This window comes from Mirounga leonina, unplaced genomic scaffold (assembly GCF_011800145.1).
Source record: "Mirounga leonina isolate KUSES-001 unplaced genomic scaffold, KU_Mleo_1.0 Mir_115, whole genome shotgun sequence".
Lineage (NCBI taxonomy): Eukaryota > Metazoa > Chordata > Mammalia > Carnivora > Phocidae > Mirounga > Mirounga leonina.
This window is the reverse complement of record NW_023270268.1, coordinates 95,700,066-95,724,469: the sequence shown is the minus strand read 5'-3', so window position 1 is coordinate 95,724,469 and position 24,404 is coordinate 95,700,066. Positions and strand designations below refer to the sequence as shown.

Sequence of the window (24,404 nt, the reverse complement as noted above, 5' to 3'; positions counted from 1 at the left end):
CCAAGAGAGGGAACACAAGCAGGGGGAGTGGGAGAGGGAGAAGCAGGCATCCCCCAGAGCAGGGAGCCCGATGCCGGGCTCGATCCCAGGACACTGGGATCAGGACCTGAGCCGAAGGCAGATGCTTAACGACTGAGCCACCCAGGCGCCCCGGTCTTTTTGTAATCTTAATGAAAGTTTATATTTCTGTACCCTGGAGGACTCTTTCACGCATTTAGAATTTCACTTCAGTTTCTTGTCTAAATGTTGAAGGCAGAGACTATTAGCAACTAGCTGTGTGGCAAATACAAGTACATCTAAAACATCTTCATTGAAAAGAAAAGATGAACAACATTATGCTGAACTGTTTCAATTTTCATCATGAAACAAAAGGCAAAAATTAGCAGGTAGAGATGGGAAATGATGAGAAAAGGGAAGTTAAAATGAAATAACTAGCAAGGTCCAACTGAAGTTTTAAAGCATGTATCTAAATATCAAGATAGGTGGGTGTTTTGGCAGGAAGCGTGGGGTGGGATGGACAATGAGAGTGTCTGCTGTCTGAGCCAATAAAGCTGCACTGGCTTTGAAAAATAAGTAAATACATATGTAATTATCAATATACACATTCTCCTTCTCAAATTTGAACCCTCCCATTTGACTTTAGATTGCAAATGCAATGAACAGAAACTAATTCTTTTCTCCATCTTCATTAGCAAAATGTTAACATGTAGTTGTTTCTTGCTCCCCATTCTCTAATCTTAAACTATAAAAATGTCCTCAATCAAAAATTTCCTTCCTATATTTCATATAAATTAAGCTTTATCTATACACTCCTACATCTCTGAGGATATCCTTAGTTCTCTGTAGATTTTATTAATTCATTCAAAAGTTTCACAACCTCGTAATGGTTTATATGCTGTTTCTCAAAAAATCTACGCTCAGGCTTTTCCAAAGAACATTTGTTTATAAAGACCATCCACATATTGATCCTATTCTTCATTCTTTCTGACCACAGATCCTACAATTGCTATGCATTCTAATATATTTCTACCCCTCATAGGTTATATCCCATTTTAAGCATGTCAAGTGTCCATCCCCTGCTGACAATCACCTTTCCACTCACATAGCTAGATCACTTTCCAACTACTGCTACCCCTCTAAATTCTGCTTCCCTACACAGTAATTTCTAATACCAAATACCCACTCCTGAGGCAAAAATATATCGGTTAAAGGTCAAGTCCTAGTAATTCATCTCAAAATTCCAATCATCATGAAAAACATGTATGATTTTCCATAAAGTTCTAACTCTTGCTCCTTTCTAAATGATCTGTCATAGGCTAGTTCTGTGTGCTGTGCTATCCTACATTTCTCCCTGTTGCATCCACTGTGACTCAGTGAAGGTTCTTTCCTCTTCTTTCTTAAATCTATATCCCCAAAGGTATCTGGCCAGCACACACTAAAAATATTAAAACTCTCATATATTAGCTCTTTGTCACCATCTCTTAATATTTTTGTGAGCACCTATTTTCATTCCATCCCACAGACACTTCTCCTTAACATTTGCCTTTCAATTTAACAAATACCTAGAACAGCAGATTAATAGTTGAATATATTTTCATATATGAATTATTAGTAAAACATGATTATTTACTTACCTGATTGTATATTTTTATTTTAAAAATCAAAATAGAGACAGAGAATAGGAAACAAAAGAAATACACTTCTAGAAACACAAAGGATTAAGAAGGGAGACAGATTAAATTGTCAAAGAAGTGTGTCTTTACTAGAAACATTAAGCAGAATACTTGTCAATCCTCTGACAAATACACCACTGTACAAGCTCTGGACATCTGAGAAAGGAAAAAGGCAAATGAGTAAGAGAACCAAAGCTAAATTCTTACTATTTCATTATTTTTTTATAGTTCATGCTTTTTTGTATCTTTTAATGTGGCTTACTCTGGAGTTGATTTTTGTACATTATGTAGAGGTTAAAGTGTAAGCTGTTTTCTAAAGGAATAAAAATTAAAATTTTTCTATTCATTAGAATACCCTAAAAGAAATGAAAAGACAAGCTATGAATCAGGAGAAGAAATTAGTATCTAGAATATATAAAGAACTCATGCAAATCAATAAAAGGCCCATAAAATATTAAATGAAGAAAATGGGCAAAAGATATGAACAACTATTTTACAGAAGAGAAAACACATATACATGTTCACAGCTTCATAGTCAACTAAAAAATGCAAATCATGACCACAGTGAGATATTTTTTATCCACTCAGGTAGCAAGAATTAATAAATCTGACAAAATACTATGTGTAAAACAGAGATATATATCATTGGTGAGAGTATAAATGGGTAATACATTTTGGAAAAATAATTTAACAGTCTCTTGCAAAGTTGAGCAATTATATACCCTATGATCCAGCAATTCCAATCTCAGTATATACTCAAGAGAATGTCTTGCAAACATCACCAAGAAACATACACAAGAATGTTCATACCAGCCCTCTTCATATTAACAAAAAAATGAAAAATAACCCAAATGCCCACTAATTAGAGAAAGGATAAATCTTTTGGCATTGTTATAAATATCATATAAAAGTTAAAATTAGCCATATGAATTATAACTACTTACAAAAACATGCATGTGTAATCTCAGTAACTTAATGTTGAGAGATAAATACAACATATTAATATATTTAGTCACAACTTTATAAGTGGTATAGCTATATATATTATTTTTTGAAAAAACAATGGAAAATAAACACAAAATTCAGAATGGTGGTTACTTCTGGTTGGGGAGTATTGATGTGAGTAGGGGAAGAGTATACAGATGGATGTAAATTGTTAATGTTCTAATTCTTTGGTTGGATCTTGGGTTCACAGGTATTTATTTTAATTAAAAATAATGAATGAATGTAATAAAAGAGATAATAAATGGAACAATCATAATTGTTTGAATCATAATTAACCAATTCTGTGTACCTAAAGTCCACTTGAAAAATGACAACACTTTAACAATACTTTTCAAACTTTAATGTACATATGAATAACTTGAGATCTTATTAAAAATGAAGACGGTGATTAATAGAACTGGGTGGAATTTGAGATTCTGCATTCTAAGCTCCTACATGCAGATGCTGCTAGTTTTACAGACCATAATCTATACTATCCATTGACTTCCAAGTATGAAGTACAATGGAAGTTAAAAAGATTGATACACTCAAGGCAACAATAAACGTAAAGCCTGTCATGTAATGGTTTAAACAAATAAGCATTTTTATTTGGTCAAATTAAAAATCACTTCAAAAAAGAAATAAACAGAAAAAAATACAAATAACCTTGGTTTTAAGGTTGAGCATCAATGACTCAATAAAGTCAGAGACTTGAAAGGATAAACTAAATAAACTGACCTGACCACTGAATGGAATGATAGGTACCATATTTTGGAAAGTTGATTATGCTATTAAGAAATAATGATTTGGTTACACCCCATTCCAAATTGAAGCAGAAGATATTGATAAAAGATATGGGGATTCAGAGTTTACTTTGAAGTGAAAGAAACTTATTTTCTGAGTCATAAGAAACTGAAAGAATATTAAGAATTAAGGAAAGATCACTTTGGTTTCTTTAGGATGAGAATACAAGGTTACTTAGATTCCCTAGCTGTTCTCCATCAAACTACAACCTGTATTTGAGGGAGTAATCACTGGTGATTAGAAATTTTCTTGAAAGGAGCAGAAAAACAATTAAAAGATGACTTCAATGGGATATACGTCCAAGAATGCATGCAGCATATTCTAAAAAGTACTTCTACTGCTCTAGCAACACCAGTATTGCTAAACAAGAGTAGAGAGATATATTAAAAAATATCACAATTGCTGTTAATTTCATATTTAATAAAGATAATCAATACACAGATAGAAAATACATATGCCTGATTAGAATGAGTTCATTAAGTGAAATACATTGTATCAAAAAGAATCAATTCAGGTCGTTTTTACTTCTAGTGTAGCAGAAGGTCTATTCAAAGAAATGCAAAAGATCGTTATCTCTTTTAAGATCTATCTTTTCAGCTTTCTTATAACACTGTCTCCATTACTGGAAGAATAGTAGAGAAACTGAAGGAAATTAGACCAGTGAAATTGCAAGACTATTTACAGAGAAAAGAAAAGCCAAATTATTGGGGCAAGAATATTTTAAAATAAGGATGTATTCTTGGAAAGAGTCAGGTATAAAAAATATATTTTGACTTAGAAAAACATGTTCATATATTCCATTTTCTCCAAACCAGAACTTAGGTGTCTTTAATAGTATTCTACAGTATGGATTCTAGAAAATTATTATACTTATGTTTCTATAAAAAAGAATGTGAATGTGTTTTTTGTAGTGTTTTTTCTAACTAACAAATTATAATGTAGGTATTTCCTGATAGTTGCATACCCTCAAAAATTAGCCAATGGCAAATTTGGTGTCTGGCAACTAAAAGATAATAAAGATTTTACTATTTAAAGTATTCATGCTATAGTCACTAGTAATTGCAGCTATAAATTACAAGGAGGGAATTTGTAATAAAATATAACAACAGATTACACAGCTGTGCTTAGCTGTTTAAGGCCATTTATTAAGTCAAAACACAATGCAACATTATCATTATGTCCAGATGTGATGAAGGCCCAGACATCTCACAAAACATTAATATCTCTATATTAGAAGAAAAGGTCATCAGGAAATATACCTGAATAAACAATTTCCCACAATCACCAGGAAAATAAACAAAGAAATTCTGGAGACTCATCTTGGACTTTAAGAAATTAAATGTGTTCACACCTTCCATGGATCCCACTGTTTTGTCTGTTTGAGGCTTTGATACCTTTATCAGTAATATGTTCTATTATTGAAATGTCAAGAGGCTTAACATCAAACATGCAACTTGAAATATATATAATATAAAACATATGTCTCAAATATAAAATATGACTGCCCTCAGATTTTCATTATCATCGTTTTTTGCACAATGCATTATGTTTTTCAAAGCACTTAAATATTTATTACTTCACTTGACCTAAAGACTGTGTGAAATAAGTGAGGAAAATATACTATTTTAAATATTAAAATTCTGAGACACAGAAGTCAAGTTATTTGCCTAAAAATCACATATATGCCAACTTTTAGTTTTTATTTTTAAATACCTTTAAATGCTTTTATTTCCACATTTGTTACCTTGTTAAAATCATTACCGTCCCTAAAATATTATGTCAAGTCAGCAGTTATTTAATAAGCAACTTCTATGTGCAAGACTTCCAATCATGCATAATTGTTGTTATAATTAATTTTTAACACTGACAGGGGTAATATTAAAAATACTTTAACAACTAACAACAGAAGGTACCAACCAAAGAAAATGAACACTTGAACAAATTGAAACATATCACCTAAGTTTTACCAAGGATATCGGCTGCATGTCAGCCCTGACATGGACAGGACTCATACTTTGATTTGATCTCAAACTACCAATCATTTGTAGACAAGTTCATTTGGCCTGAAATGTTTGATTATCTAAAGATTTCTTAGAATATGTAGAAAACTCTGGAAGTATGTGGTACAAAATTAAAGAAATCATAAATGTAAAGAAAAAAATCACTTTGAGGGTGCCAATATTTAGAAATATGAAGTCATTACCACCAAAAGTAGTCATAATATTTATAAACATTTTAATTTCTTCATACATATATATTCAAATTTAATTAATTTTATTAAAAAGCATAAGTGGAATTTTGAACATGCTTCTAGTGCAATTTTTCTTTTCCTGTCATTGCTTGACTATCTGCTATTCTGCCTCTACATTTCCTATCATTCAAAGTAATCCAACAACTTGGTATGCACCCTTCCATATTCTTCTCCCTTTGCAAATAACTTTGCTATAAAGCAGATATATACATATACATATCTTACATATAAAACACATATTCAGGGATTTTTGTCATTGTACAAAAATTTAATATTATAAACACTTTTCTATACCTTGTTCTTCTCACTCATCAATGACTCCTGGAAATTCCTCCAGATCACCTGAGATAACTGTAATTCACATCTTTTGACAACTGCATTCTAATTCATGGTGTAAATTTACATTATTTAGTAGCATTACCTTGTTAATGGAATTACTTTTTCTTCCACTCTTACCCCTACAAACAAGCTGTAACAACTTCGAAATAAAAAAATGTATCTGTCCTTAAATATTGATACTTATATTTCTATGGGATATATTCTCAAGGATGAGATTGTTAAATCAAAGAATATTATGAAGTGAAATTTTTAATAGGTGTTACCAGATTGCATTTCAAAACAGTTAACACACACCACATTTCCACCAGTAACAAATAAGAGTCGCCTTCCCTAAATGTTGAACCTATCAGACTAACACAAATTTTAAATGCTAAGACATACTACCTCACTGTTACTTAAATTCGTATTTCCCTAATTCCTAGTGAAATTGAGCATCTTCTCATATGTTAACCAACAGAATTTGCTTTTCTATGAATTGTCCTTTCTTTTTGTATTGGATTGTTTCATAACTTGTTTTCCTAACAATATCAAAGAGATATTCAGTGTTAACATACATTCAAATACTTTTCCAAATCTTTCATGTTAACATATATTCAAATACTTTTCCAAATCTATATTTTCCTAACGATTTCTACTATTTTTATATAAAAGGCTTTTATTTTTATGTAATTAAGTTGTTAACTCTTAAACTTTCTCAGTTTTCACTCTTGTTAAAAAAGACTTTAGGGGTGCCTGGGTGGCTCAGTTGGTTAAGCATCTGGCTCTTGATTTCAGCTCAGGTTTTTGTTTTTAAGATTTTATTTATTTATTTATTTGAGAGAGAGAAAGCCAGAGACAGAGCATGAGCTGAGGGGGAGGGGCAAAGGGAGAGGGAGAAGCAGACTCCCCACTGAGCAGGGAGCCCCTTGCAGGCTCCATCCCAGAACCCTGGGATCAAGACCTGAGCGGCAGCTGCTAACCAAATGAGCCACCCAGGCACCCTCCATTCAGGTCTTGATCTGAGGGTCATGAGTTCAAGCCCCATGCTGGGTGTGGAGCCCACTTAAAAAAAAAACAAAAAAAAAGATTTTATAAATAGTTTCCTAGATTTTTTAGCAAGTTTTTTGTTTTGTTTTCATGTAAGCCTTTCATCTTAAATTATTTTTGTTTAATGTGCAAAATGGAAATACACTTTCACTCTTTTCCATTAAAGATAACCTGTTATACCGATCCCATTAATTAAATGATCCATTATTTTCCAACTAAATTGTCATCTGTTTTAGGATTCTCTAATCTGTTCAATGGATCTATTTGTCTATTCCTATGCTGTTACTATATTGTTTTGGTTAGCTGGCTTTGTAATATGTCTAGCATGTTCTAGCATCTCACCATTCTTTTTCAAATTTTCTTGCTTTTTGCTAGCACTAAATCTTCCATGTAATTTTGAAAAAGAATTTTTAATTAAAAAAAAAGTCCTCATTGAGAATTTAATTGTAATTATATTAAATATATATATTTAATAAACACAAAAGATAACTGGAAAAATTAACATTTTGCTATTGTTGTCCCATACAAAAATAAAATCTGTGCTTCCTTTAATCAGATCTTGTCTTTAAATAAGACGTTACCCTTTTTTTCATATAGGTCCATATAATTTTTCATAATTTTATTAATAAGCATTTGGTAACTTTTGTTTCTATGGGAAATGAGATTTTTTTTTCCTATGTGGAAAAAAAGTTCCTTAGATGCCTATTACTTCCAGAGAAAACCTATCGATTTTCATTCAATTATCTTCCATCCAACTGCCTTTCAGTTAATCTTAGTAATAGAGTTCTAGAATTTTTTAAGGTGTGAGATTAGCCAAAAAGACTGTAAGCTCTTCTCTACAACTGTTAGTGTCACTCATATCATTTGCCTACTATATCTGCTAAGCCCTCCTCGTTAGTATTAAATAACTGTGATAAATGGCTCATCTAGTTTCTGATGTTAATTGAAATATTTTTGGGATTTACCCATTTTGGATTATATTTCCTGTGGGGTGTGAATGAAAATACTTTATTATATTCAAGCAATTCTATTGAAGATGAATATATTTCTCGTTGGTGACATAATGAACTATGCTGATATATTTCCTATTGTTGACTCATGCTTGAATTCCTACTTAAACACACACGCAAAACTTTATGTCCTGCTATATTATTCTTCTGATCTATTGCTGATATTATTTGCTAGAATTTTATACGGAAATTTTGCATTTATTTCATAAGTGAGATTGGACTATAATTTATTTCTGTACAATCCTTATCAATTAAGTTTTAAATAAAATTAGGAGAGGTTTCAATATTTTTCAATGACCTAGAATAATTTAAATTACACATCAAAATTATTTATTCCTTTAAGTGACATTTGGTCATCTTTCTAATCTTTTCTATGCCAATAGGTATCTGTTTTCTATTTCTTCTTAGGTCAATTTTATAATTTGCACTTTAATAAAAGATGTTCCAGTTCTTATACACTTCAAATTTATTGCCAGTTGCATTTAGGTTTTTTTTAAAATTCTTTTCATATTGCAGTTTTAGCTACTTTCTCATTCCCAATTAATGTCTAGTTTTGCTCATTCTCTTTTCCATAAACTTTATTATCATTGAGATAAAATTTATGTAACACAAACTTCACCATTTTAACTATGTTAAAGTGTATAATTTGGTTGTTCAGTACATTCACAAGGTTGTATAAACATCACCAACGATCTGATTCCAGAATATTTCATCACCCATTAAGCAGTCATTCCCCATCCTGCCTTCCCCCAGGCCCTGGCAACTACTAATCTACTTTCTGTTGCTATGGATTTGCCTATTTTGGATATTTCATATAAGTGGAATCATGCAATATGTGGCCTTTTATATCTGGATTCTTCCACTTAGCATAATGTTTTTAAAGTTCCTCCATGTTGTAACATGAATCAATAGTTCATTCCTCTTTATGGCTGAATAATACTCTATTGTATGGACACACCACATTTTTGTTTATCCATACATGTATCAGTTGATGGACATTTGAGTTGCTTCTGCTTTTTGGTTACTATGAATAAAGCTGTTAAGAACATTTGCTTTATGTGAACACAAGTTTTATGTGAACATATGCTTTCAATTACCTCCCACTTCAAAGAATTGCTGGGCCCATTTTCTTTTTTGTTTTTTCATCTTCATGTATTGTATTTGTCTTTCCAAAGAAACAGCTTTTAGATTTTGTTATATTTTGTTTTCCATTTCATCTTTTAAAAATTAATTCCCCTTTTTCCCCCTCTTCTTCTATCTTATTCTTTATTATAATTTATTAAAGTTAGCAGATTGCCCCCTTTATTTTCTATCTTTCTTAATAATGAAGGCATAGAAGGCTATCAACTTTCCTCTGACTACCTCTCTAGCTATTTTCCATAGGTTTTTACATAAAATAGTCTCCTTTTCATTGTTTTTCAAGTGATTTCCTCTTCAACCAAGGGTTATGTAGGCGTATTTAATTTCTAAGTAGTTAATAATTTTTGTTACCCTTTTAAATTAAATTCTACTTACACTAGCTTATAATCAGGAAATGTATTCGTAAAATCTTTCTAAAATTCATAAAGTTTTCTTTGTACCTAAACAGAGATGTTCAAAAGAAATATTTAAAGAACATCAGATTTTACATATGTATTAACTTATTTTTATGAATTATATTCCATTTCTCTTAGTCATTATTTTTATGTGTTTAACCGAACTGTCTGGACCTTTCCAGTAGTTGTTGCTTTATGTACTTATTTACTATAAATAAACCTGCTGTATATAGATTTATGTGGGTTATTTTCTTCGTAAACTGTGCCTTTATCAGTACAGTATCTCTTTAGCATCAATGCTGTCACTTTTTTTTTCTATTTTCCTTTTGTTTGCATTGGCCTGAGGTCTTTTACGTCCACCATTTTACAAAGCTTTCTCTTTAACTTTGTCATAGGTGTTATTCTTGTAATATAATTTGAGTGGTTTGTGTTTTTAAACTCATTCTGACATCTGTCTTTAATGGGAGTATTTTGTCCATCTACATTAAACATAACAATTGATGCATTTTTTAATCTCTTCTAATTATTTGTATTTTCTTATTTTACATTGTTGTTTCCTTGTTACCTTTTTCATATTTTTTTATTTCATCAAGTGGCTCTGCCTTCTATTTTCTCCTTGCTAATACTGGGGTTCTATAGGGTGCACCACTGTATTCCCTTCTTTACCTCCCTTTTCTGCTCTAATGAACAGACACTTTTCCCCCACCATGAGATTTTATCCCCTTTTCCTTTCCTCCTAAATAGATGAGATCTTTAGGATACATTCACTTTCTTCCCACTTCTCATCCTTCTGTCTCTTATCTCCACTATTAATTTTTCTCCTCTTTTACTTTCCTCCTGCCCATCCCCTCCATCAACTAAGTTTTGGTTTTTTTTTAGATTGTATTTATTTGAAATGAGAGAGAGAGAGGGAGAGAGAGAGCATGAGTGGGGTGGGGGGAGAAGCAGACTCCCCATTAAGCAGGGTGCCTGACACAGGGCTCCATCCCAGGACCCTGAGATCATAATCTGAGCCTAAGCAGATGCTTAACCAACTGAGCCACCCAGGCACCACTAACTAAGTTTTCATGAGACAGTTTAGTACTTGAAAAAGTTTCTTTACAGAAATTTGATCTTTTTATTTCAAAAGTCTGAAATTATATTTTATTACATATTTACTAGTCATCTATATCACTTTTTAAAATAGTTTTTATTTTATTTTTTTTTAAAGATTTTATTTATTTGAGAGAGAGAATGAGAGAGAGCGAGCACATGAGAGGGGGGAGGGTCAGAGGGAGAAGCAGACTCCCTGCCAAGCAGGGAGCCCGACACGGGACTCGATCCAGGGACTCCAGGATCATGACCTGAGCCGAAGGCAGTCGCCCAACCAACTGAGCCACCCAGGCGCCCTAAAATAGTTTTTATTTTTAATTTTACTTAATCTCTATGCCCAACATGGGGCTTGGACTCATGACCCTGAGATCAGGGGTCACATGCTACTAACTGACCCAGTTAGGTGCCCTTATCTCTTAAATGAAATTATATGTGCACGCACACACACACACACACAAAATAACATTAAAATGCTTATTATTTACCACTATATTTCTTTATTCTTCATCTTGTTAATCTTGAAGTCTTTGTTCTGGTTCATTTGTTGTTTTCTTATAATCTATTCTGAGGCATTTTTTCAGATGGGGTATAGTAATTATATGTTCTGAGTTCTTGATTACCCCTAAATGTATTTCTTTCACCTTCACTAACAAATGGTAACTTTCAGGGTGTTGATTCTTGGATTGTAGTCATTTTTCCTTTGTAGTCTGTAGATGTCATTTCACTATCTTCTAACTTGCTATGTTGCAGATAAGAAGTTCTATGACACTTTGCTATTTTTCCCCTTTATAGAAACTTGTTCTTTCTATGGGGAGCTTGTAAGATAGTTCAATTTGTTGTTAGAGTTCAGAACTTTTATCAGGATATCCCTATGTGTGTCTTTTCTTTCAATCAAGATCATAAATCAGTAAAACCTTTCAATCCACAGACTCTGATCTTTAGCTCAGAGAAATTTTCTTCTATCATTTAATTTACTTCTCCTCCATCTATTCTTATCTCTCCCTCTATAATTCCTATTATTCATATTTTGACTTCTGATCTGACCTCAAAGACTCATCCTTTTTATTCAAGATTTTCATCACGTTTTACCTCTGTTCTATGCTTTGATATATTTCTTGCACTTGGTCTTTCAGTTCACTAATTCATATTTCAACAGTGATCACGTTGTCCTTAAATTTTTCCACTGAGTTGTTCAATTGAGATGTTTTTTTAATTAGTATCTGAAATTCTTTTTGTTCTGAATTTGAATTTCCTTAATTTTTTTTTTTTTTTCCAAATTCAGGTTGCACTTACTTTTGCCAGTAGCACTAGTTGCTTGGAGTATGCACTCTCATTTTCCTACCTGATCTTCCTAGCTCCCTCACTACTAGGTCCCCTTAAATGGATTGTTATCCATTTAACCAGAGCTCAGTTCTGGTTGTTGTAGCATCCTCAATGGCAGACACACTCACTGAAATGCAAAGGTAGAGTCTTGTCCCTGCCAAGGCATGAGGAGGAAGTTCTTTGTTGTCCTATCTATTTCTTTTCAGTCTCAGGGACACAGAAAACTCAGCCAGCACATTTAGCAACTTTGGCTTATTAGTCATTTGGGGAGACTTAGATACTTAAATAAGAAATACTGATATTTTCCCCTAGTGGTTCACACATCTCTGAAGCCCAAGCTCTTCTTCTCAATGTCTACTGTTTTTGATCTTTATCTCTGAACTCCAGTACTATTCTCTAGTTGTTTGCCCAAGTAAAGTAGAAGTTTCAAAGCAGTGTCTCTGCTCGAGGTGTCATGGCAATTGTATTCAGAAAGGCAGTCAGGATTGGAAGTGAAGGGGAAAATAGCCATATGCGTAGGTCACTTTGTTTTCAGAATCCTTAATTTTAAAAATGTTATAGGAAGGGAGGTATGTGGATCTGGGGTGTGTTTGGGACTTCATTATAATGATTCTCAAGAATCAATACTTTCCTCAGAAAGCATATTCCCAAATATATAAAAATGACAATGTGTTCTCTTTATGCTTTTAGATACAGATCCCAAAATATACTACAGCTATTAATCACTTGAAGTAAGCTTTAATGCAATCCCAGCTTTAATTATTTCAGGACATAATTATCTTTTGTTTTAGAAACAACTTCAAATCAATGTGTTGTACTTTCCATTAGCAGGAAGACAAATTATGACTTTGCCCAATCATGTAAGTTTCCCAAAATCCAACTAGCAAGTCTCATAAATATGAAAAAGCATGTCAGTGTCATATGGGAATTAAACATGCAACCTGCATGGTGGTTTACATCACATTACCATTACCATTGTTCACAGCCCAATAACCCTTTTTGCCTTCTAGAAGAGCTAATGGTATCACCTAACATTAACGTGTTTCTCTGGACTAGACTTCTAACAACTTAGATAATAAGGTAAAATAAGCTAAGACTCTATTTTTTAATTGCATGAACTTTTATGAACTTTTTTTTAAGAATTAAGAAACTCATATAAAATGTTCAAAATCTCAATTGCAATCTATTAAGTGCAAAAAATACTGTGGGTTATTTGTCCTACTATCCAGATAGGAATCATATAGGATATGAAATTTGGGTTTCATCCTTGAATCACTAGGTAATGTAATTCTGTGTACTCTATTCAACACAATATCCTGAATTGATTGTAGTAGATTTGCTTTACCATTGATGGGTGATATCTGATATATTTCTTTTCTGAAACACAGTAAATATAATTTTATATTGAAACTTCTGCCATGACAGAATTTCATTAAGTAAAAGAATGAAAGATCATGAGCATGTATAAAATGTTTGGGTCTTAGAAAAGTACAGAAAAGGCCTGTAATAGGTAATAACAATTGTAACAATGCTAAATTTGCACCGGTCAACAGAAAAAAAGGGAATAGATAACCTGGTAAGCAAGGATCAAAGTAATCTTCCTACCTAGGACAGCTACAAAAGAGCCTGATCAACATTGAATCCCTCCAGTGTACCAGGTACTATATTCAGCTCTAGGGCTTTAAAGATGAATAAAACATGGTACTTGCCCTTAAAGAAGCACAGTTCAGTGTAGTATAATTCTAAATGCTACCTTTCCTGAGTGATGAATATCAAAGAATTTCAGTCATGAGTTAAACAGCACATAAAACATGAAACTGAAATTTACTGTATACTGGATGTACCCATTTTTGCATAATAAAACTCATCATTATGCAAATAATAGAAACAGAGATATTATGCCTAACGTGAAATTATAGAAAAGCAACAACCATTTATTTTTGGCTTTTATACACTTTGGAAATTCATTTTATGACAAATGTTGAGAATGTAATATAGAATATCTGAATCAGAAGAGCCTGGAATCCTGTTCATTTTTTTCCATATTATTTGTCAGCTCAAATCACCCATTTCCATACAGTATTGCCTTGTTCTCAACCCTTTACTAGAACAAGAAAGATTATTGAGAGCATGAGTTTTCAAAGGTATTTCTATAAGGGTTTTATGTATGTATGTATATATATATGCATATATATATACAAACAACATAATTATTAAAAAGATATGCAAACAACATAATTGTTAAAAAGATATGCAAACACCGTAATTGTTAAAAAGACTAGGTACCAAAAGATGCCAGAAGAACAAGAACAAGAGTACCCATGACAATGAACCTGAAGGGGAAAGGTGTCGTGCATAAACTGAGTATTATCTTTCTACCTTCACAGTATATTTTTCTTAGTGATGTATCCATTTAAAAAATACAAAATGATTATTGTACTATATTTCCTAGTGCACTGAAGAGTCTGAAGAAAAGAGCAGAGATATTGTCATAAGGAACAGTAAAGACATATAAGTAGTGGTACAGCACTTCCATTATTCTTTGTTTTCATTCCAATGACCCAACTCATATAATATAGCTCAACAATGAATATTATCTCTTAAGAACTTTTGAAGTCTCTAGTACCTTGTAGACAAAGGGCTTGGCATACATAGCTGTTTGTAATTGGTTTGATGTCTTTAAAATTATTTGAAGTAACAAAAATTCACTTTAAAAGTTGCTATAATTCCTTTTTCGCTGGCTCACGTTGACTATTCTAAATATAATCCAAACTCATGTATGCTAACTTTACCGGGGCTGATCATTTGAGCCTATTACTCTGACAGAAATGCATTTATCCTATCAAATTAAACTGAACCTTTCTTTTAGTATAGTGACAAATTAAGGAAAAGTTACAGTAACATAAGAGAAGTCTAGACTCTATTCCACCTAAGTCTGGTGGAGCCTGGTTTAAAACTCCAATACTGTGGAAAGGAGTAGATCAAAAGCCAAGTTACATAATGAAATGAAATAAAATTACAGTATAAGTTATTTCATCATTCACATTCTTAGAAAAGCTAACAGGTGCTTTCTTATATTTGAAAACTGGACAGCAGGCAGCAAATAATATCCCTGGAAACAGTGATTTCAGAATTGAGTGGCACACACTAGATACTCAGTAATTGACAGCTATTCTCAGGTTTACCACATAGGTTTCTGTGTTTAACTGCATTTCTTTGTAACAGACCTAAACTTACTACTTAATTCTTGTTATTGGCGACCATGTTTTTCTCTGTGTGCCAAAACCAGGGCAATCTTTGTATCCCAAACTCTGAGTGGACCCTATTTAAGCCAGCTGTTGGTTTCTAAAACAAACATAAGGGGACAAACAATATACATAAGGGCCTTCCAAAGTCAGTAGAATCTGTCCCACTTTTGAAGATATTGTTTCTGTTCTGCCTCATCCTTTTTTTTCTGTATGATCCCTAGTTCTTGATTACTCAATATCTGCTTAGATTTAGTTCTCCTTTTTGACCTCTACCTTCCAGGATTCCCAGTATCTAATGCTTCTTTTGACCTGCTCCTACTCAAGATTTCCTCGGCCTCCTTTAACATCTGTTACCCAGCTCCACCATTGTCCACGGAACCAAATCAGGCAGCAGCTACCCAGTCCAGTCCATCCATTGTCAAACCTTTAGACAAATTCCCTCTCAGCATTTGTAATTCTAGACTGCAGAGTTATATTTTAAAAACAGACTCTACCATAGCAACCATTCCTCCCACTTATAGCTCTTTCACCTTTTGCCCTTCTCTGAAGACTTCTCCAAATTCACTATGACTTTCTTGAAATAAAATTACCAGTACTAATCTGGGCAAACACTGAGTGAAAATGGTCCCAGAATAGTCATGGTGAGGTGGTGTTTAAGAATTTAGGTTACCTAGAGTTGAACTTGAGTTTGAATCCCCAGCTGTTATATATTAACTGTGTGACTTTGAACAAGTTACTTAACTTTTCTGAGCTCAACTTACTTATCTTTAAAAATGCCATAATGAAAGTACATATCTCGTAGGATTATGGAATTAATGGGAGAATATGCAGCTATAACCAATTACTGGTACAGAGTAAGCGCTCAATAAATGTTGGCTGCTGCTGTTATTATTTTTGTTTTAGTACAAGAACAGATACATTTTATTTCATTTTCACTGTTTCCCACCAATAATTTTGCTAGTCTTTTGACACAGTGCCTTTAGAATAGCGTTTACATTAATTCCTCAATATATGTGCTGGGTTTCAGTTAAGTAATAGTCTAAAATCAGCTTACCTTCTAAAGATCCCTTAGAATATTTTGCCCCCTATTTGAATGCACTGAAGCACTCATATCATACCTTTTGTGCCCTATGGTGAATCTTAAGAATTTTCTTGCCATTTCTCCCTATTGGCTGGATAGTTGGTAAGCCAGAATAGCTTGACATTACCTACTATATTGGACAGTTTATATGTATTCTGCCTCTGAGGAGATTTATAAAATGTTTATAATTAGTACCAGAATATCTACAGCTATGGGTGGGTACAGAGAAGAGGAAGGATCCAGGAATTGTACAGCTTTCTCCAGCTTGCTGTTTCCACTGGTGAATAGGTAAAGTATGTGATGTTTTTAAGCCTCTCACTACCATTCATACGAGCAAAAGAAATGTGAGTCAATTAAAAAGAAACTGAGAGTGAAATTTTAAATGAAAACTTTGAGGTTATCATTAAATAAGTACCTACAAGTAGGTACATATGAATTGCATATGATTGTTTGTTTCTATATATGATAGCACACTATTTGCAAGGTCTTTTCTAACACAGATTCTTTCCACTTTTCTTCATCAAATAAGAAAGAGTCAACTTTCTTTGTCTCCCTTGCATCCTTTCTATGTAAATCTATCCCTGCATAGATATAATGTAGGATCAAAAATCAAATGCAGTAGTTAAAAATTATAATGGCTCCTGATTACTCAGAGTATATTTTTTGCTTGGAGATGCACAAAAACCAAGTTTACCTTTTTTCTTTGAAAAATAGATCTATTTCTCTATCTATTTCATAGAATTAGAAAATGACTCCAAGTTAATTCATTCTCTTATTACCCACTTTCTCCAGTTATGCAACTCTACGTGGAATAAAATGCAAGGAATCCTGTTTATAAATTCTGTTAGCAACATATCTTCAGGAGTGAAAATGAGTTGGTAAAAAATTTACGAAAAATAGTAAGTTTAGGGGCGCTTGGGTGGCTCAGTTGTTAAGCGTCTGCCTTTGGCTCAGGTCATGATCCCGGGGTCCTGGGATCGAGCCCCGCATTGGGCTCCCTGCTCTGTGGGAAGCCTGCCTCTCCCTCTCCCACTCCCCCTGCTTGTGTTCCCTCTCTCGCTGTGTCTCTCTCTTTCTGTGAAAATAAATAAATAAAATCTTTAATAAAAAATTTTTTTAAAAATAGTAAGTTTATTATAGTTATGAACTATAAAAGATTATAAGTACTTAATTTTTATGCATCTATACTTATACAGATATGCTACATTTGAAAGCAAGTATCACTAAAATGAAACTTGTATCAAGGACTAAAAGTAAAAAGCAAAGTCAAATATTTTACATATGCTCTTTTCCAGTGCCTTACATATCACTTCCAGTCATGTTACCTAAAGCTAAAATAAGGATCCAAGTGTCAAAAGAAACATATTCATATTATCAGAGCTGAAAGAGACCCTGAAGATAAAGACGGCAAAGATTCAGATTATGTGACATGCCCAGCCTGGAACTTCTACTTACATGATTTTGTATTACTAGGAAAATAAGTTTTAAATAACATAAAATTGTAAAAACTGATGGGAAGTAATGAAAACTACAAATAAAATTTATGCTTTTCCTTAAATCAGAACCATGGAAACGTATTTTTTAGTGTCTAAATAAAGCCAGAGATTTATTAGTTGTGTGTGCATGTATGGTAGTCGTGGGTTTTGTTTGTTTTGTATTGTTTTGTTTTGTAAATTGTTAGAGGTTCTTCCAATTTCCCAGTGCAATGGTAGTCTGTGTTCCAAAAATGGGCATACATATAAAATTAATTTCTGATAATTAATTATAATATAATTTAATTTAATTAATTATAAAGTACTTAACATAAGCCTCTAGAAACTTACTAATGACAGACAGTGAGAAAATGGTACCAAGAATTTCAAAACTAAAAATCTAAATCTTTTTAATATTGTCTGAATTAGAAATAATTTAGCAAGTCAAAAGTAATTGAAAAAGAGATTATATCAGTAAACCAATTGTGTATATTTTTCCTGAAGTGCATATTCATGAGCTGACAGTAGAAACAGGCTGGCTGCTTTGTTTGACTATAGTTCTGTTTACCTCATACTGTCAAGAATGGATTTTGACACTCACAGTATTAATATTGCTATTTTTATTGATATAATTAGCACTGCTATAAATAATTCCTCAGTCTGCTATATCTAAGTATATCATTACAATCAGCAAACATTAGGGCTTCTTTTTCCTATATGATGCTTTGGAAATAAACTGCTGGCCCAAAGAACCACTGTAACCTCATGATGTGGAAGGTATGGAAAAAAACACTGCCCTGTCAATAAAGACTACTGTTTTGTGTATAACTTCACTAAACAAGCTAGTTTATATTTGTTTGAAACTAAGTTTCTCACCAATCTGCTGTTTCAATTTCACATCACACCATATTGTACCTAAAACAGGCAATCTGGATTCCTGTTGCTACTTCCCCCCCCACCCCCACCCCCAAACAGCTCAGGAATGGGTTTGAAATACAAGGCTTGAATATATAAAGTACAAGAGTTAAGACACCCAAAATTCAGAATGGGTGGGTGAAAATAAGTGTGCTTGAAGTCATTTGTATAACGCTAGTGGGTGGCCCACTTGTGAGTTTTTGATCATCACATGAAAGCAAAATCAAAACATATTTTATCATGCCTCTGGATCACATCAGCTGCGATGATAACCTTATCTAGACCTTGAATAGTTTGTTCATAAAACAAAGTGGGGTGACTGATCCAGTGCATATTCAACACAGAGTACGAAGGCTAAAACAAAATGACAATACAATTCAAAACAAGTTTGTAGAAATTTTAGCCTAGTATATTAAACCTTTCTTTGTCTCTATCACTTGACAGATGGTTAGCCTTCACACAGCCTAGTATCTCTGGCAAAGAAATGACTGTGTCTAGCCAATAACACCCCAAATTTTTATTTAAAATGCAGTGTACACATACTTACACTTACCTTAAAAATATGATATTAATAGTCATTTTATTTTATTGCTTATTTTATTACTTTAAAAATCTGGCAGATAACAAGATTTGTCTTTTGCCCTATGAATACCCCTTTTCCAAAGTTTCAACTGTCTTATGTGGATCCAGGGTTCTAAGAGCTCTTCACTTTAGATTTCATTCATTTCAGGGGCTGCTTGCTAATCATACTTCAAAAAAAAACTTCCAATAACTTTTAATCAAAAATTATTACAAAATTTACAAAGATTTAATTAGCTATGTTTCTATGTTGCTTAGAGCAAAGTTTTGGTAAGGAACAGTGAGCTGAACAAAATCACCTGGGAACATGTTAAGGACCACGAGGCAGGACTGAAATTATTGATCCAATACTGAAATATGTCTTTATTCAAAAATGCTCTTATAAAAATGTATACTCACATACACATATACACACATTAATCAACCGTTAGAATTAGGAAAAGCTCTTCGTTTTTAACATTCTAGCAACCATTCTTCCACTTTGCTGTTTAAAAAAAGATTTCATCTAAGACAATATATTCCATTAGTTATAGTCTCTGCTTTTCTTCCTAAATCTGCCTATTTATAGCTTTCAGATGCTGGCAGGTCTGTATACAAATAGCCAGAAGCAACCTCCACTGTTCTCTAAAGTGCATTAATACGTACCCTTTCTGGAAGAGGTGATTATGCTACAAATTAGCATAAATAGAGATCTAATGTAAGTATAGAAATTCAAGCCCTTCGCAGCAGGGGATGGGAAGACTGGCGGTGGGAGAATTGTGTGTAAAAAAAAAAAAGTTATCCTACTTAAGAACTGAACACCGATTTGGCTAACAAATTAAGACTCACTGTGACAGAGAAAAATAACGAAAATCAGAACTTGTTATTTGAGAACTATGAACTAGGTTTTGGAAAGGTGAGACACCCACTACTTAAAGCAACAAACTCAGCATTAAATCATATACTCTGTTAACCAAGCACCAAGTTTCCTTCTGTTAGAAACCTAGATTTTTACACCTACAAACTAAATGATTAAAGTAATGCTAAAATCTTCTGTAATGTTCCTCTTGCATTACAAATAGTCTATTAAATAAGAGAAGTGCCAATCAAATGCTTTTGTAGTTTGAAAGAAAGGTTTAAATAACAAAAGCATTTTTTGCAGGCCTCTCTTTTTCTCTTTAATGTCACCTATAAATTAATTACAACAAATTTCCATCTGCTCTTGAAAAAAACCACAACTGAAAAAGATTTAGGCACTTAATTTTTCAGACATACTCCTAAAACAAATTCTTACTAAAAAATTAAGATATTCTAGCTTATGTTTTACCACAATTTGCTAACAAGACAAAAAGCTCCATCGGAATTTTACAGTAAATTCCAAGACACAGATTTTTTTTTAATATAAAGTAACATTTTATTTATTTCAAAGGCATGCTTAAAATTATGAAAAAATAAAACCCTATCAGTTAAAAAGACCTACTGAAATGTATGGAGAACGTTTCATGACAATAACAAAGGGTACAAATAATGTTAGCTCTTCCTTTCTTATCATTGGCAATTAGTAAACACCTCCCTGCTCCTCAAACTTCTGTAAATTCTTTCAAATTGTACTCTCTAAAATGAAAAAACTGCTAGGTTTTAAAATTTCGTACAAAAATCTCTTCTCCTAGCAATCTGAAGTATGCAAACTATATGTGACATTAGAACATAAACTCCACAAAGGCAGGTTATTTTATCTCTTGTTCACTGTTACATCCCAAGTGTCTAGAACAATTTCATGAATTTAAACATCCATTTCAGAAAAGCATGATTATTTCAGAGAATAAAGCAGAGCCCATCAAGCTCCACTTCTGTATTCCAAATGTTTTAAAGAAGTCTCTCTTTGTCACTCATTCTAAAATATTTGAAATAACTTATAATTCACTTATAAATTTTAGATCCTTTACAGTAACTAAGTTATATCTTTTATTGCTCTTCTAAATTGACCTAATTATTCAGTCAAGCCTTTTTTTCTGGGAAGTCCAATTGGTTAGAAATTCCTCTTCAGATTTTCACTACTGAGATAAAAATAATTCATTTAAAATGGCCTTTTCCTTAGATTTTTATTCCTATACCAAGTAGTCAAATTCATATTAATTTGACAAGATTAGTTGGATATCTGTGGGTCACTAAAACTTTCTGAACTAACTACATAGTAAACTGGCATCACATCTAGTAGTTCTAAACAAACCCCCCAAAACTATAACTTTCACACAGAAGATTTTCTTTTCTCTAAACTCATATTGTCTTTTAGTAGCTAGTGAGTATACACATGAACTATCTCTGTATTCTCTTGCTGTAGTAGTAATCTTAAAATACTGGCATCTTAATTGAACTAGAGAGATAAGCATAAAGACTTCTTCCCAAAAATGGATAAAACTTGACAACTTTTTAATCTTAAACTTTTTTCTTTAGTCTGTTAAAATCGGGACCTCACCATGAAAGGGCGTATTGCTTTGGAGGCTGGTACACAGTTAACTTGTCACCTGATCTTCATATGCAAAAGGCCTGTATTCCACTGGTCTGTGAGATCTGAAATCACAAAACCAAAAATACCCAACTGCTGGACTCACTGAGCAGCTAATATATTTCTAGAAAATTCACTTTTCTTCTTCCTCTCACCTGTTTACTTGAGCACCATATATTCTTAAGCCTAAATCCCTCCAAAATTGAGCTCAGTGGAAATCACAACCACAATCTTAGGAATTAAACCCTGAGCACTGAACAATGAGTAACATCAGCAATCCTTCAAGGGCAATTCCAAAAGCTTTTTTGAGAAAGACCATTCCCAAGAGGGCACAGTGGTATCACCATGCACTATTTGTGCATCAACTTTGATACATTCTGATTAAGAATGAGAAGAGCAAAGACTTGAAAAATCAATGTAAATTGTTTGTTTTTTTCTTTTCCTAGAAATATAGAAATACCTACATGTAAAGCTGAAATGCACAAAGTATCCAAATCTGGACTGGTCAAACTTATATGAGGGGCAGTGGAGGGTATAGTTTATTCCCAAGTGACAGCAAATAGTATCTGGGATTAGGAGCAAGACGTAAGAAAATAAACCTTTTATGAACTGGATTTGCTAATGTTACTGCTTATCATTTAAACGTAGTGTTTACAGCTATGGAATTTACTTACAAAATGGTCGTGACGTTTTAAAACTTTCGATAGCAACAAGTTCCGATAGTAACTTTAGAACTGGCTTGAAAACATGGGGGAATGAGTGGCCTCTGCTAATTTTATTAGCTGAAAATAACACAGGACCACGCTGTGAAAAACTCTCGCCTTCAGGTTCATCTTGGTATTTTTAATGGCTAGAAGTAGTGAAGACAATTTTCACACGTCTTAAAAGTTAACGTGTTCAATTTAGCTTAGGCCAATGCTGATTCTGAAGATATTATTTAACCCACAGGCTTCCAAATTACTTCCTGTTTCACTGAGATTTTTATTCAAGAACTGTCATCCTGCTAGTGACCCCATTCAACTGGGTTCAGTGTTAAGAGATCAGCGGATTACCGCACTAGGTAGTGTAGCTGCACGCCATATTGTGTTTTTCGCTAATGTTTATAGTTTATGTGTGTGCCTAGCATATGTTTGTGCAAGTGTGTTTATCAATAGAACTTTTACAAAATCCCTGCCTCCTGCCTCTTCAGCATCCTTAAAAAGGATAACAGCTGCGGGGGGAGTGGTGCGGGGGGGGCGGGGGAGAGGGAGTGCGGGGGGCCGTGGAGTGGGTGGTGGAAGAGGACCAGAAAGCCACAGTAATACATTAAACAATGTAGGAGAGTGCGTTTCTTTTAAACTTTCAAAAAGCTTCCAACCGTTCTATCTTAGCTATCGAAAAGCTTAAAAATTTTTTAATGTTTCCAAAGGGGCCCAAAGGAGGAAAGAAGGAAAGGCGTGTCTCCCCTTCCCAAGCCCCCTCCTCTAGAGTCGTAGCAGCGAAGCGGGCGGGGGCCGGTAGCTTCGGTGTCTGGAGGGGCGTCCAGCGGCTCTGGGGCCAGGACACCTCCCGCCCCCCCCTGTTCTCTGAAGACGCTCCAGAGACCGCGAGAGCCACGGCAAGCGGGGGAGGGCGAGGAGAGAAGGGGCGGAAGACAAGCCGGCGCCTCTAGCAGCTCCTGAGCCCCGGCTAGTCCCCCTCAGCTCCTCTTCTTGGAAGCGGCAACTCCAGGCGCAGGGAGTAGAGAAAAGAAGGCAGAAGACACGTTTCCAGCTGCGGGACGGCCCGCCCGCTCCAAGGACCCGGGACCCTCCCGAGCTCCCTCCCTCCCCGGGGTCGTGCGAGGCCGCAGCCGCCGCCCAGCGCGAGGAGGGGCGCCCCGGGGGGAAGGGGTGCGGGCGGGGCGGGGCGCGGGGGCGCGCGCGCTCGGCCGGCCGGCGGCCCGCGGGCTCATCACTCTAACTCGCTCCCTCAACCCCACCCCACTCCCGTCCTTTCCCGTCCCGTGGCCCCCAACTCCAGTGTCTCGCATACGCCTCATCCCTCTCGCACGCACACACCCCTCCCTCCCGCCCCACAACAAATTAGAGTTTTTGGGGTTACCTCCTCGCGCTCTTTAATCTTCTTTCCTCAACTCCTAAACTTCCCCCCGCCCCTACTTCTTCGGCAGAAGGCCCACATTGGGTGCCTCGCGCCGCGAACCCTCTATCTCTTCCCGTTACTGGGTTGTTCTTATGCCACTCTTGACTTCAGTGAGCCAATAAGAGTGGGACGCCCCTCGTGAGGTTGCCGCCCATAAACAAAATGCACTCTTCCTCCTCCTCTCTCCTGTCCCGCCCCAATCTGCTTCTTTCCTCATCTCTACCACCTTCGATTGGGCTAGAAGAGGCCCAATCCGCTATCTCAAGCCCCCATTGGGGAACGGAAACTTCGCTCAGAGAATTGTTAACAGGCGATTGGTCGACAGTCTTCCCACTCCCCCACCTCTGCCGCACCTTCGCCCACTCTGGAGAGGTCAATCGTATCTCGTTGTTCAGTGATCCGAGAGAGAGAAGGCTATTGGTTGAGAGAGCCCGTCAGACCGGATTGGAGTGAGCCATGATTGGTG

At 34.6% G+C, this 24,404-nt stretch overlaps 1 protein-coding gene across 4 annotated transcripts in view; it reads right to left on the bottom strand.

Moving 5' to 3' along the window:
- Positions 1 to 23,992, bottom strand: part of ZBTB20 (zinc finger and BTB domain containing 20) — an 804,401-nt gene extending 780,409 nt beyond the window's left edge. For 3 of the 4 annotated variants that reach the window (XM_035000121.1, XM_035000136.1, XM_035000122.1), the window contains exons 1-2: positions 23,900 to 23,991; positions 21,788 to 21,882 (exon numbers count right to left, since the gene is read on the bottom strand). The gene's annotated coding sequence lies outside the window, so the exon portion shown is untranslated. Of the gene's footprint in view, positions 1 to 21,787; positions 21,883 to 23,899 lie in introns of all 4 variants that reach the window. The other variant, XM_035000119.1, reaches the window with a different exon arrangement.
- Between the last annotated feature and the right edge of the window lie 412 nt (positions 23,993 to 24,404).